Source organism: Triticum aestivum, chromosome 2D (assembly GCF_018294505.1).
Source record: "Triticum aestivum cultivar Chinese Spring chromosome 2D, IWGSC CS RefSeq v2.1, whole genome shotgun sequence".
In the NCBI taxonomy this organism is placed as follows: Eukaryota; Viridiplantae; Streptophyta; class Magnoliopsida; order Poales; family Poaceae; genus Triticum; species Triticum aestivum.
In genome coordinates, this window is record NC_057799.1 from 595,681,947 (window position 1) to 595,695,440 (window position 13,494).

The following is a 13,494-nucleotide window of genomic DNA, read 5'->3' on the forward strand; positions in this document are numbered from 1 at the left end:
TAGATCTGCACGGCAGCCACCTAAAATGATGTCCAGAAGTGGTTTGTCAAATCATATATGATGTCTTTGCGGTATGTGTAGGCCTAGTGCAAAAAAAGGAGGGGTAGGTCCCACCACCGTAGGGTGAATGTACCTCGGCAGCATGCCAGATCTAGCCGTTAAAATCCACGGGAAATCATATGATGCCGGAAATCCTCGGGACCTGGCATGGTGTAGTCATATGGCCCTTGTAGGGTGTGGTAAAAGTTTGAGCATGTTTCACAGAAGCCTGACCAGAGACCGCTTGTAAACTACACCATCTCCAAGGTAGTATCTAGTTATCGAGAGAGAACGTGTCCGGTTTTGTGAAGGAAGTGTGCTGCCCGTTAATCCGTTGGCTATTTCAACCCTCCATCACGCTTGTATACATATATTAAGACACAATGCAAGTTTTGGTGGCATTGCTACCCCCGAAGGCCCCCAACCGGCCTTACCCTAGCCCCGTTGACCCAGAGATCTAGGCCTTTGACTTTCACTGGACGCCCTTTGATAAACGGACTTTTCCACCTGGTTGTGATAGATCAGCCCATAGGAACATTTCAGAACAAGGTCTGGGCCCAACCCACCATCGGATCCCCCTCGTGTCGACCCGGCGCGGTCGTTTCCCCCCTCCAAGTGCCGACGGTAGCGCCTTCCGTGAAGGGGGTCACACTCCAGAGCTGCATGACGGGTGTTTGCACCCGACACCACACTTCTAGACATGTAAGAGGATCCAACGCAAGATTTGTGGCATAGCTAGCCCCCGAAGGCCCCTGACCACACTCATAGACACGCGAAGAACAATCCGTAGTGGGGGATTTTTTCACATACTCTTGCATCTTTAAAAAATATAAGAAATTGCCACACCTATTATATCACATGTGTCTACACTGTGTAAAAATTTCATGAATTGATCACACTCCGAGTGTTTAGAAATATTTCACGCAACGCCAAAACCGCAGAGGGATTACTTCGATTTCATTGCCATCCATTAGGGGGGGCTCACACCGGAGCCGCGTATTGCCTCTTCATACATGTGACCACACCTTAAGACGTGTATGAGGACCCGGGGCAATGCTCTGGTGGCATTGCTACCCCCGAAAGGCCCCGACCAGCGTAACCCTGGACCAGTTGACTCAGAGATCTACGCCTTTGACTTTCGCCGGACGGGATTTGACCAATGGACGTTTTCACCTGGTTGTTATAGGTCAGCCCATTCGGATAAAAAACATATAAAATTTGTCAAAATTGATCCAAGCATCAATTACTTATGCTTTTAACAAAGTACAAGGACCTATATGCAAAAGTACACGAGGTCACATTTCTAACATACTCAAAAACAAAAACAAACTGGATATTCATAATCTATGGAAAATTCTACCCCGAGTCGACGTATAATTTGTGTATGTTTAACTTTTTTAGAAAAGTTAGATTTAAATTATTCAAATTTTAACTTCTAAATAATAATAATAATTTAAAATAAAAAACAGATGATATCTATGCCTACGGCCATACCGTAGGCATAGTTGTCGGGGCTACCAGGAGGCGCCACGTGGCAGGGCTATGCCTACGGTCTTGCCGTAGGCATAGATGGAAAACTATGCCTACGGCTTTGCCGTCGGCATAGCTCTGCCACGTGGCAGCTCCTAGTAAAAAAAAGATGATATTTATGCCGACGACCGCCGTTAGGGCCGTCGGCATAGATTTGACGGCGTCAACCCGCCGTCTGTCCTCAGGCGACTAGGGCCACCTCTATGCCGACGGCCTATCTATGCCTACGGCTGCCGTAGGCATAGATCGATGTATGCCGACGGCCTTACTATGCCTACGGCTGCCGTAGGCATAGATGGAGCTATGCCGATGGCTTTTCTATGCCGACGGTGTTCGCCAGGCCGTCGGCATAGCTCCATCTGTGCCTACGGCAGCCGTCGGCATAGTTAAGGCCGTAGGCATATAAGGTTATTCTGGTAGTGTTCTGTGTATTCACGTGAGATAAAATCTATTTACCCATACGAACATTCAGTTATTTGTGGTACTATTTTCCTAATTGTTGAATATGTAGTTGTACCTTTACACAGCTGCCGATTAATGGAAAAGCCATAAAATGGCAGATGAAATCATACAAGATTTCTCGAAGATAACGGATGTGGCTGCCATGAATTTAGAGAGCCAACAGGGATCTGGGCAACAAGCTACCTTCAGGTTCCAAGGATATCATTTTGACAGGCAAGGAATTCATCAAACACTTTACAAGGACAACACAAAACGAGAGCCTACGTATGCATAGTAACTGCATACGGAACAGAAAGTTAGACTGACCCATAAAGGATGAAGCAAGGCGTATGTGTTGATGCTTGAGTCGAACACTTCATTTCTGTACAGAAGAGTATAATATGTTTGTCAGCGAAGCCTTATCTTCCCCCCTTTTCGAAAAAAAGCGAAGCCTTATCTGAATGTTTCTCATTTTATTGTTTTTGAAACTCTATTTACTAAAGCCGTCGACAAGGGCTTCGTGCTTCACCAATTTCGCCTTGTTCCGAGCGCTCTTGGACAGCCTCATCAGTCTGATCCACCCTGCGTTCATTAGGTCTCTGTTATCAGGGAAGATATTTCTGGTACCTTACCAAGATTCAAATAGTCTAGTCAAGTGTGGCACAAACCATGGCAATGTTTTGCATCATCTAAATATGCACGTATTTCCTCATCTTACTTTGTTCCTGAATAACTAGGTGTACAAATTAAGCGAAGCTACTACTACTATTCCCTTGTGGTAGTATTTCCAGCATAGTTGTGTGAATCGTACCAATTTGGACGTCTTAGCTATCTAAGATTTGACATCAGAAATCAATCAGACTAGAATAGATGGGGATTGCAGGACACCTTAACTTGTTGAGTAGTACTACAGTATAGTAAATGGCGAACGAGAACAGAGCAGAACCCATTAGCCCGCGCTGCCGCTCGACCATCAGTACACTCGCCATTGCCTGCCATCACTGCTAGCGTACTATTGTTGCAGAAAGAGAAGAAATAAGAGACAAGGTGAAAGGAGAGAGGAAATCCCTAGAAGGGAAAGGAGGCACTGACCTAGCGTCGTAGCTCACGAGTGTTGCACGGCGCCGCTAGAACTGGCGAGAGATCAATCTAGTAGGCCAAACCAAACTGATAATTCGAAGAGACTTGCAAAGATAACCAATCATACATAAAAGAATTCAGAGAAGATTCAAATATTGTTCATAGATAAACTTGATCATAAACCCACAATTCATCGGTCTCAACAAACACACCTGTTGAGGATATAGACCTGGGAGTCACCCGCCAGGAGGGCCGGGTTACACTAAGGGTCATTGCCAGAAGCCCGGAGCTAAGTTCCAAGATAATGGGCCAGAGATGGGCTGAGACCCGGATATGGCTTAAAGCCCGTAGTACAATCTTTATTGTTATAGTAGAACTTGTAGTATAAGGCAAGTATTGTTTAGAGTCCGAGCCGGACACTCTTATGAGCCGGCCGGGACTCTAAGGGCCGCTGGGTGTCAACCTCCCTATATAAAGGGACGACCCGGCAGCGGGTTAGGGGCGACAACAATCTGATCGAGAGCCGGGCATAGCTGTTTAGCTCCCTGGTTATCGAAACCCTGATTAATACCACCTCAACTGGACGTAGGCTTTTACCTTCACCGTAAGGGGCCGAACCAGTATAAACCCTCGTGTTCCTTGTCCCACTTAACCCCTTCAAGATTCCCAATTGCGATGGCTCCACGACTAAGTCCTAACCCGAGGACATCTGCCATGACAATTCCACGACAGTTGGCGCCCACCGTGGGGCTGGCGCACGGTGGATTTGAGTTCTTGAAGGGCAGCTTCGAAGGGCTCAAGGGATACGCTGTGGGCCGGATGACCAAGAGTCGTCGCGGCAAGCTCTACATCGACGATGCGGACTGGGGCCCCGACGCCGGCTCAGTGGAGTACGGGTACCGGGTCCCCTTCGGTGGAGTTCATGTCTTCATCGGCAAGATTGGTGAGCCGGGCCCCGAGCCGGATCCCCGCGCCGATCTCATCGAAACGGCTCAGCGCGCACGACCCTCCCGGGCCCGGCCTGCCTTAAGGTGCGCTCTTGTGGGATGCATCCACGGAGGGCCCTCTGATCCATCCGGGTCTGGTGATGAGGCGGCCGCCGGCTCTGACGGCGAGTCGGCCGCTGATGAGTCAAACTCATTGTACCAACTTCAAGATGGCAGGCTCATGAGTTATTCCGATGGCAACAGTATTCTGGACCTTTTTGAGCCGCCAAGTCAGGTCGGAGTTTTTATGGCTGGTGCGCAGCCTGTTCAGAACCCCGCTGCCGGATCGGAAAACCCGGTGCCTTCCCCGGCTCAGGTGCCGATGGATCTCACGGATAAGATGACGGCCCTGTTAACCACCACGGTCGACCCGGCGGATCAAGTTCAGCATGATGCGGCGGTGGCACAGCTAAAATTGGATCTGATAAAAGCTAAAGAGGACCTTGCAGCGGAAGGGATCAGGCTGGCTGCGGAGCGGGCGGCTCTCGATGCCCAGACCCAGCTGATTCAGGCGCAGTCCTTCCAACTCACGATGGATCAGAACGCGGCCAATGAGGTCATGAGAAGGAGGCATCAAAAGGCTCAATCTCGACTCCCGCTGGTCTACGATCCGCGCAACCTCTTCAACACGCCAGGTGCAGGGTCTAGTCACCCGCCAGGGGTCGTAGCACCCGGGTCTGGACCCCTTATTCAACCATGAGTGATGGGGCCTCCCCAGGGGCCCCCTGCCCCGCCTCAATATGTGCCAATACCCCCGGGCCATTATAATAACCCGCTGGAGAACATGGTCGCCGCGGCGGCACGGCTGGCGGCTCTGCCCGTTGATGGCGACTCTCCGACGGCTATTGAGACCCGCCGGGTCAGAGAACTCCTTCATACAGCACTGGCGCAACAAGAGGCGTACTCCTACAGCCGGGATAGGATCCACTCAACCCCTCGTCCAGGGCAGAGCCCGAGTTACAGCCGGCACATGGTCTCGGCGACCGGCTCAAGTAATGTCCGACGCCATGACCCGCCCCCTGGTCATGGCCCGGCTCATAATGGAGCCTTCTACGTAGCAGACCAAGCACGCCAGGAGGCGGAGCAGGCGCCTCAATTGACGGCTTACCAGACCCCCCCGGCTTATCCGACGACGTCCGTTGATGCGGGTATCCCTACCAGAACCGGGGGTGTCCCTTGTTTGGTGCCAGCTATCCGTAATGAACGTCTACCCAAGGACTTCAAAGGACCTAGGAAGGTGCCTAACTATACAACAGACTTACAGCCTGCAGCCTGGATTGAGAGTTATGAGATGGCTATGGAATTACTGGAAGTCAGTGAGGCGGCCATGGCCAAATATTTCACCATGATGTTAGATGGAACTGCCCGCACGTGGTTGAAAGGGTTACCGCCGAACTCCATTGGGTCTTGGGCTGAGCTGAAAGCCCGGTTCATTCAAAACTTCAAAGATACCTGCAGGCAATCTATGTCAATCGTGGATCTGACTAACTGTAAGCAGCAGGAGGGTGAATCCACGACCCATTGGGTTCGCCGGGTCAAGGAGATCATACATTCATCGGATAAGATGGATGCCGGCTCTGCAGTCTTAATGTTGGAACAAAACTGTCGCTTTGTGCCCCTAAAGATGAAACTCGGGCGGCTTAAGCGTGACTGTACTGATATGGGTACACTGATGGCGGCTCTTGTCAAGTACGCCGATTCCGATGGGACCAAGGATCCCCCTTCAGATGATGAAAGGGCAGGGAAGGGAAAGAAGAACGGCAAGGGTCCTCAGTTTAGCCCGGGGAACCAAGGAGGAGGCAAGCGCAAGGCCGATGGCAGCCTAGAGTTTGTAGCCAACACCAACTCTCAAGGTAATAACCAGCGACGCAAGGGGAGGCCCCCTCCCCGAGGCGGCGGGTCAGGACCTTCTCTGGAACAGCTGTTGAATGAACCTTGTCCGAGACACGGTTCTAGAGAGAAGCCAGCGACTCATCTGTGGAAGGATTGTGCTATCATGAAGGCCTTTAAAAACTACAATGGTCCGGGTGGCGGCTCAGGCGCCTGCGGCTTTCATGGCCCGGGCGGCGGGTCAAATTCCGGTCCTCAGAACGGTCAAGGGGGCTTTAATCAACAGTCTGGTCAGGGTCGTCAACAGCAACAGGGGGGCTATCAGACCAACCCAAAGCAACTTAGCGGTGGACAGTATCACGTGTTCACCACTAGTTTGTGCAAACGAGACGAGAAGCTTCACAAGAGGGCTGTTAATGCTGTTGAGCCGGCGGTTCCACGCTACTTACGGTGGTCGGAGCAGCCCATAGTGTGGAGTAGGGAGGATCACCCTCCCCGGGTGGATAACCCGGGCCACCTGGCCTTAGTGGTGGCTCCTCAAGTGGGAGGCTATAAGTTCACAAAGGTACTCATGGATGGAGGCAGCAGCATCAACATCCTCTATTATGAGACTTCCCGTCGTATGGGGCTAGTTGATAAGAACCTCAGCCAGTCAAATACTATCTTCCATGGTGTGGTACCCGGTAAATCGGCTTATCCAGTCGGCAAGATCGAACTGGAAGTGGCCTTCGGTGATGAGAACAACTACAGGGTGGAGAAGTTGACCTTTGAGGTGGTCAAGATAAGAAGTCCTTACCACGCCATATTTGGACGGCCGGCTTACGCCAAGTTCATGGCACGGCCGTGTTATGTGTACTTACAACTCAAGATGCCGGGTCACAACGGGACCATTACGGTTCACGGCAGCCGGAAAGTGGCTCTGGAGTGTGAGGAAGGTGACGCGACTTATGCAGAGTCTGTTTGTGCCACAAAAGAGTTGAAATTTTATAAAGACAATGTTGACCCAACAGATATGACCTCTCTAAAAAAGCCAACCACGGAGAATGAACCAGCAATGAAGTTTAAATCAGCTGATGAGACTAAACTTGTTGATTTTGTTCCAGGTGACTCGTCTCAGCAGTTCAGCATCAGTGCAAATCTGGACCCGAAATAGGAAGGCGCGCTCATCGAGTTCATCCGTGAGAATAGGGACATCTTCGCATGGAAACCTTCTGACATGCCAGGTGTACCTAGAGAACTCGCTGAGCACACTCTCAATGTTGATCCAAAATTTAAGCCGGTCAGACAGTTCCTTCGACGGTTTAACGAAGAGAGGCGGAAGGCTATTGGTGAAGAAGTGGCCCGGCTTTTGGCGGCCGGGTTCATTGTTGAGGTTTTTCACCCAGAGTGGTTGGCTAACCCGGTGCTTGTACTTAAGAAGAACGGCACCTGGAGGATGTGTGTGGACTACACGGACTTGAACAAGGCGTGTCCGGCTGATCCTTTTGCTCTCCCCCATATTGATCAGATCATTGATGCTACGGCAGGTTGTGCACGCTTAAGTTTCTTGGATGCCTATTCCGGGTATCATCAGATTAAGATGGCAGTTAAGGACCAGGAGAAGACGGCATTCATCACTCCCTTTGGAGCCTTCTGCTATGTCTCTATGCCCTTTGGGCTCAAGTGTGCGCAGGCGACTTACCAGCGTTGTGTACAGAATTGTCTCCATAAACAGATCGGGCGCAATGTTCACGCTTACGTGGACGATATTGTGGTTAAGTCCATCAAGGAGGAAACCCTGATAGATGACTTAAGGGAAACCTTCGATAATCTCCGGGTCTACAAGATGATGCTTAACCCGGCCAAATGTGTTTTTGGTGTTCCTGCGGTCAAGCTATTGGGCTTCTTGGTTTCTGACAGAGGAATTGAAGCTAACCCGGAGAAGATCAAAGCTATCACTTCTCTAGCTAAGCCGGCATGTATAAACGATGTTCAGCGTTTGGCAGGTCGCATCGCTGCTTTAAGCCGGTTCATAAGCCGCTTGGGTGAGAAGGCTATGCCCTTATATCAGTTGATGAAGAAAATGGATAACTTTGTCTGGAATGATGCAGCTAATACCGCCTTCGAGGATTTGAAAAAGCAACTGGCAAAGCCCCCCGTTCTTGCTGCTCCGGTTGATAAGGAGCCCTTGCTACTGTATGTGGCGGCAAACACACGAGCCGTCAGTGTGGCTATGGTGGTGGAGCGTAAGGAGACGGGTAAGGAGCATCCGGTTCAGCGGCCGGTTTATTATGTCAGTGAGGTGCTTATTGAGTCCAAGCAGCGATACCCGCACTGGCAGAAGCTTGTATATGGTGTGTTCATGGCGAGCCGGAAACTCAAGCATTATTTTCAGGGTCATCCCATCACTGTGGTCAGTTCTGCCCCTCTTGGGGATATTATCCAGAACCGAGAGGCTACAGGGAGAATTGCTAAGTGGGCTATTGAGCTTGGGCCTCATGGCCTCAAATATGTGCCACGCACTGCTGTTAAGTCTCAGGCTTTGGTGGATTTTATTAATGATTGGACAGAGTCGCAAGTGCCTGAGCAGAAGCCGGATAACACCTATTGGACTATTCACTTTGATGGGTCCAGGCAGCTGGAGGGCTCGGGGGCTGGTGTTGTATTGGCTTCCCCTAGGGGTGACAAGTTCCAGTATGTGCTACAATTGATGTTTCCTTGCACTAACAATGCGGCTGAATACGAGGCCTTACTCCATGGTCTTCGGGTGGCTAAGGAGATGAGCTTAAGCCGGGTACGGTGCTTTGGGGACTCAGATTTGGTGGTTCAACAAGTATCAGGCACTTGGGATTCTAAGGATCCCCTCATGGCGGCTTATCGCCACGAGGTTGATGCCATTGGTGGGCACTTTCAGGGATATCAAGTGGAGCACATTGACCGCAGGAAGAATGAGGCGGCTGATGCTTTAAGCCGGCTCGGCTCTCAGCGAAAGCCGGTGCCGCCTAACACTTTCCTAGATGTCCTATATAACCCTTCGGTTAAGTTGCCTACAGAGGAGGACTTGGCTATCCCTGACCCGGAGGCACGACTGGTGGCGGTTCTTCATGTCATACCAGACTGGACAATGCCGTACTTGGTTTATATAACCCGGGGAGAGTTGCCTGAGGATGAAACTTTGGCCAGGCAAATAATCCGGCGGGCCAAGTCAATGATTGTTATCAACAGTGAGTTGCATCATCGCAGTGTTTCAGGGGTATTTCAGCGTTGTATTTCCCCTGAGGAAGGTCAAGAGATCTTGCGCGAGATCCATGAAGGGGATTGCGGCCATCATGCCGGCTCAAAATCCCTTGTGGCCAAGGCATTCCGTCATGGTTTTTATTGGTTGACAGCTCACGCTGATGCGGAGGACTTGGTCAGTAAGTGTGATGGTTGTCAGAGGTTCTCCCGACGGGCTCATGTGCCGGCTCAGGAATTAAGGATGATCCCGATCACTTGGCCCTTTGCGGTCTGGGGGCTTGATATGGTCGGGCCTTTTAAACGGTCCAAGGATAAGAAGACCCACCTCTTGGTGGCAGTGGACAAATTCACGAAGTGGGTGGAAGCTGAGCCAGTTAGCAAGTGTGATGCAGCCACGGCGGTTCAATTTATGAAAAAGGTGATCTTCCGCTTCGGCTTTCCGCACAGCATCATAACAGACAATGGCACTAATCTGTCCAAAGGCGCTATGGAGGAGTTTTGTCAACGAGAGCATATCCGGCTTGATGTTTCTTCAGTGGCTCATCCCCAGTCCAATGGTCAAGCTGAGAGAGCTAACCAGGAGATTCTGAAGGGCATCAAACCCCGGCTTTTGGTCCCTTTGCAACGGACGCCGGGTTGTTGGGTGGAGGAGTTGCCCTCCGTCTTATGGAGCATCAACACTACTCCTAACAGGTCTACTGGCTTCACGCCTTTCTTCATGGTTTATGGGGCCGAAGCGGTCCTCCCTAGCGACATCCGTCACGATTCACCTCGTGTGGTGGCTTATGTTGAAACGGACAATGAACAGGCGCGCCAAGTTGCTCTGGACTTTTTGGATGAACAACGTGATGTGGCAGCAGCCCGTTCAGCGATTTACCAACAAGACCTGCGCCGTTATCATAGCCGCCGGGTCAAATCCCGGGTCTTCCAGGAAGGCGACCTTGTGCTCCGGCTCATCCAGGATCAAACAGATGCACACAAGTTATCCCCACCTTGGGAAGGGCCCTTTGTGGTCAGTAAGAACTTGCACAACGGGTCATATTACCTCATTGATGTTCGGGAGCGTAAAGATTCGCGTAAATCTAAGGAGGAGACCCGTCGGCCGTGGAATATCGCTCAGCTTCGGCCTTATTACACTTGAGCTACCGGCTCTTGTGGTGTACATATTTATCTCAGACATATATATATTATGATAAGCAATAAAGCAGGACCTCTGTCCTTTTTTCTCCTCCAAATATACGTGTCATACTAATTTGAAAGGAGGATCCGGCTTATGATCGCATTTGAGTCTAGCCGTAAGCAGTAAGATCACTTGGGGGCTTCCTGTTCAAACATGGGTCGTATTCGAACCAAAGAGAACATAGCTGTCGATACCCATTTGATTGGCAAAGTGCCGAGCTCATTGGGAGGTTGCCTTTGGTCATATTTGAATCATAGTGTAACCCCTCTGAGAACCGACGTGGATCGTATTCGAATCAGCGTCGTTAAACAATTTTCAGAATCACTTGGGGGCTTCCTGTTCAAACATGGGTCGTATTCGAACCCAAGAGAACATAGCTGTCGGTACCCTCTTGATTGGCATCGCCACACCCATTGGGGGCTATATGATCGTATCCGAATCTTGGCTTAAACCCCTTTCGGGCCGGGTCTCTGGTCGTATTCGAACTGGAAGCCCCTAAGTTCCGATTTATCGCAAAGTCTACTCTGATTATGACAACGTGTGCATGGCCGGGTTTCTCTTGACCGGCTTAATTTTGGAGTTATCTTGTTAATTGAAAATCCTGGATGTCATCAAGACAAGTCCATTAGAGTTAAGATACCAACCATGCTACCCGGGTCATTTAATCCGGAGGGTGGTAAGCCGTCTTGAGACTTGTGATTTACCTTTCTATGCAGATGCTTGAAGGTACTTTTTTAAAGGTTGAGAAGCACGAAGGATAATTATGACCCGGAGGAGCATCAAAAGAGTGACTTCAAAGGATTTCAGCATTCATTACGTGCACGATGGCACGGCAGAGATAAATTGTTGCACTTATTCTATTACAAAATTCACCAAGTCTCAAGGACGGAGCGTTGTTCGGTGAACCGCCAGCCGCTTTATGACGCTTGTTGAGTTGAAGTCCCCGGCTCGTCTTCTGCTCCGGCTGATCCCAAGACTTCGAAGGTTGACGACTTCCAGTCGATGCCGCTGAGAGCCTCGAACTGGGCTTCTTCGTCAATTAACCCGGCCGGGTCAATTTCGGGGGCGAAGGTGTGCTGGCGAGCCGGAGGAATCAGACTGAGAGCTTCATAGCGAGGGGTTGGAATTCTCTGATTCTCCGCGTTGTACCCCGGCTGATACTTGGTTAAGTCGGTGTCGTTCCCGATGATGGTGGCCACCGGGCGTACAGCCTTCACACATGCCGCGAAATCCTTCTGGTCGAAGGCTGAGCCGTCTTCCTTCAGGCTCGGGTAACCCAGGGCGATGTCTGCCGGGTCTAGCTCCGGCAGGAATGCCTTGGCCCGGCTCAGCGCGGCAATTGCTCCGGATCTTGCGGAGGCTCGGCGTAGCTCCTGGATCCGTTGTGGCAGAACAGCAAGCCGGCGCAGGACTTCGGCCAGATGGGTTGGCACCTCATTGGATAGGGCCACCACAGCTAAGGCGCACTGTGACCCGGTGTAGAGTTGTTCCACCAGGGTGTACACGGCCTTTAACTTGGTGACCACGCTCTGGTTCAGGTTGGCACTCCTGGGACCTGTTTAAATAAAGATCAGGTAAGCCGGTGACAAGGATGAATTATAACATATACAGACTTGATGAAAGCCGGCGAGGTGACTTACCAAAGATAGCAGCCACCATCTGGGAAACCTGGCGCTTTAGGCTGGAGAGCTCAGCGGTTTTCTCATTGAGGGCCTTCTCCGCCTGTTCTGCCCGGGTCACCAGTGCAGCTTTCTCCTCAGCCCAGGCCTTCCGCTCAGCGTCGAATTCAGTCTTCAATTTCTCCTGAGCGGCGATGCTGGAGACAAACTTGGCGTTCGCCTTCCGGGTCTCCATATCTTGAGTTTTTAACCGGTTCTTGAGACCCGCAAGGTCCGACTCAAATTTCCTGCCAGTAGCCTGCATATATTTCCGGGTTATTAAACAGTCATTATATAAGTCCCAAGCACTTTCCAAGCAAAGACACTTGGCACTTGGGGGCTAATGCATGTTGAACGTGTCTACGTACTGCCGGTTCAATTAAGTAAGCCGGACTCTAAGTCTACAACATATTCCAAGTATAAGTCATAGACTTGGGGGCTAGCGTGACAAGGATCACTATGCGGAAAGTAAGAAGACAGCAGAAGGTTACCTCAGACTTTTGATGGATCTGGTTGACCATGGCGATCTCGGCGTCGCGGCTCTTGTGAACCTGGCTGATGTAGCTAGAAACGAGCTCTCCAATGCTCAAATCGGTGTAGCCCGAGAGATCCAGATTCACCCGGTGGGGTTGCAGCAGCTCCCCCTTCGCGGAGCATTGGGCCAGTGCGGTCGGCCTCCCCGGCTCAACATACTCCATCCGAGTAATTACCACGTCCGGGTCGTTAGCCGGTGGGGTTGAGCCGGAGGCCTCTGGATTAGCTGACGCTTCGGTCGTTGTCTTGGTGGTCGGGGCAGGGGCTTCAGGCGCCGTATCCATGGGAATGGTGGCCTCGGAGGCGGCTGGCGGATCTTGAGCCGTCGTCTCCGGCTCAGGCAAGTCCGGCACTCCGGCTGACCTGGTCTTCTTTGCTCTTTTGGTGAGCTTTGCCTGGGCACTGAAAAGACAGAAGTGTTAGGCATACAAAGAGTAAATACAGACAGGTAATGTAAGGTGATTGTTATTACCCGGGTGCAGTTTTGAAGGCCGGCAGACTTGACTGCATGGAGTCACCAGAAGGAGCGGAGGTCGCCGCCGTGAGTCTGGTCCGAATCAGGGTGATGCAGCGGCCGGGTCGATGAAGATCAGGGGCGCGACGGCGGCGGCGGTGGCAGAAGCTCGGGCAGAGGAACGACAGCGCGAGGAAGAAGAAGGAGAGTGTGAGAAGAGAGTGCCGGGCCGGCCTATTTATAACGTAAGTCATAAGTGGGCGCGAGATTCAAGGAGACCACGGCGTGGTTATCTCCCCCTCACGGCGCCTCGATTTTCGCAAAGACAGTAAAAGCAGAGATCCGTTGCGGATCTGGCGGAGTAAAAAACGGACTTAATGGAGGATGACGTCACGGCGGATTATCCGGAGTCCGGAGAATGACGTCACTCCGGGTTATGGCCTTCACACGAACGGTAAGCCGGAGATTTTTCTATCGGCAGAGTTGAAGATTGACACGAGCCGGCTCAAGTCAATCTGGGGCCTAATGTTGAGGATATAGACCTGG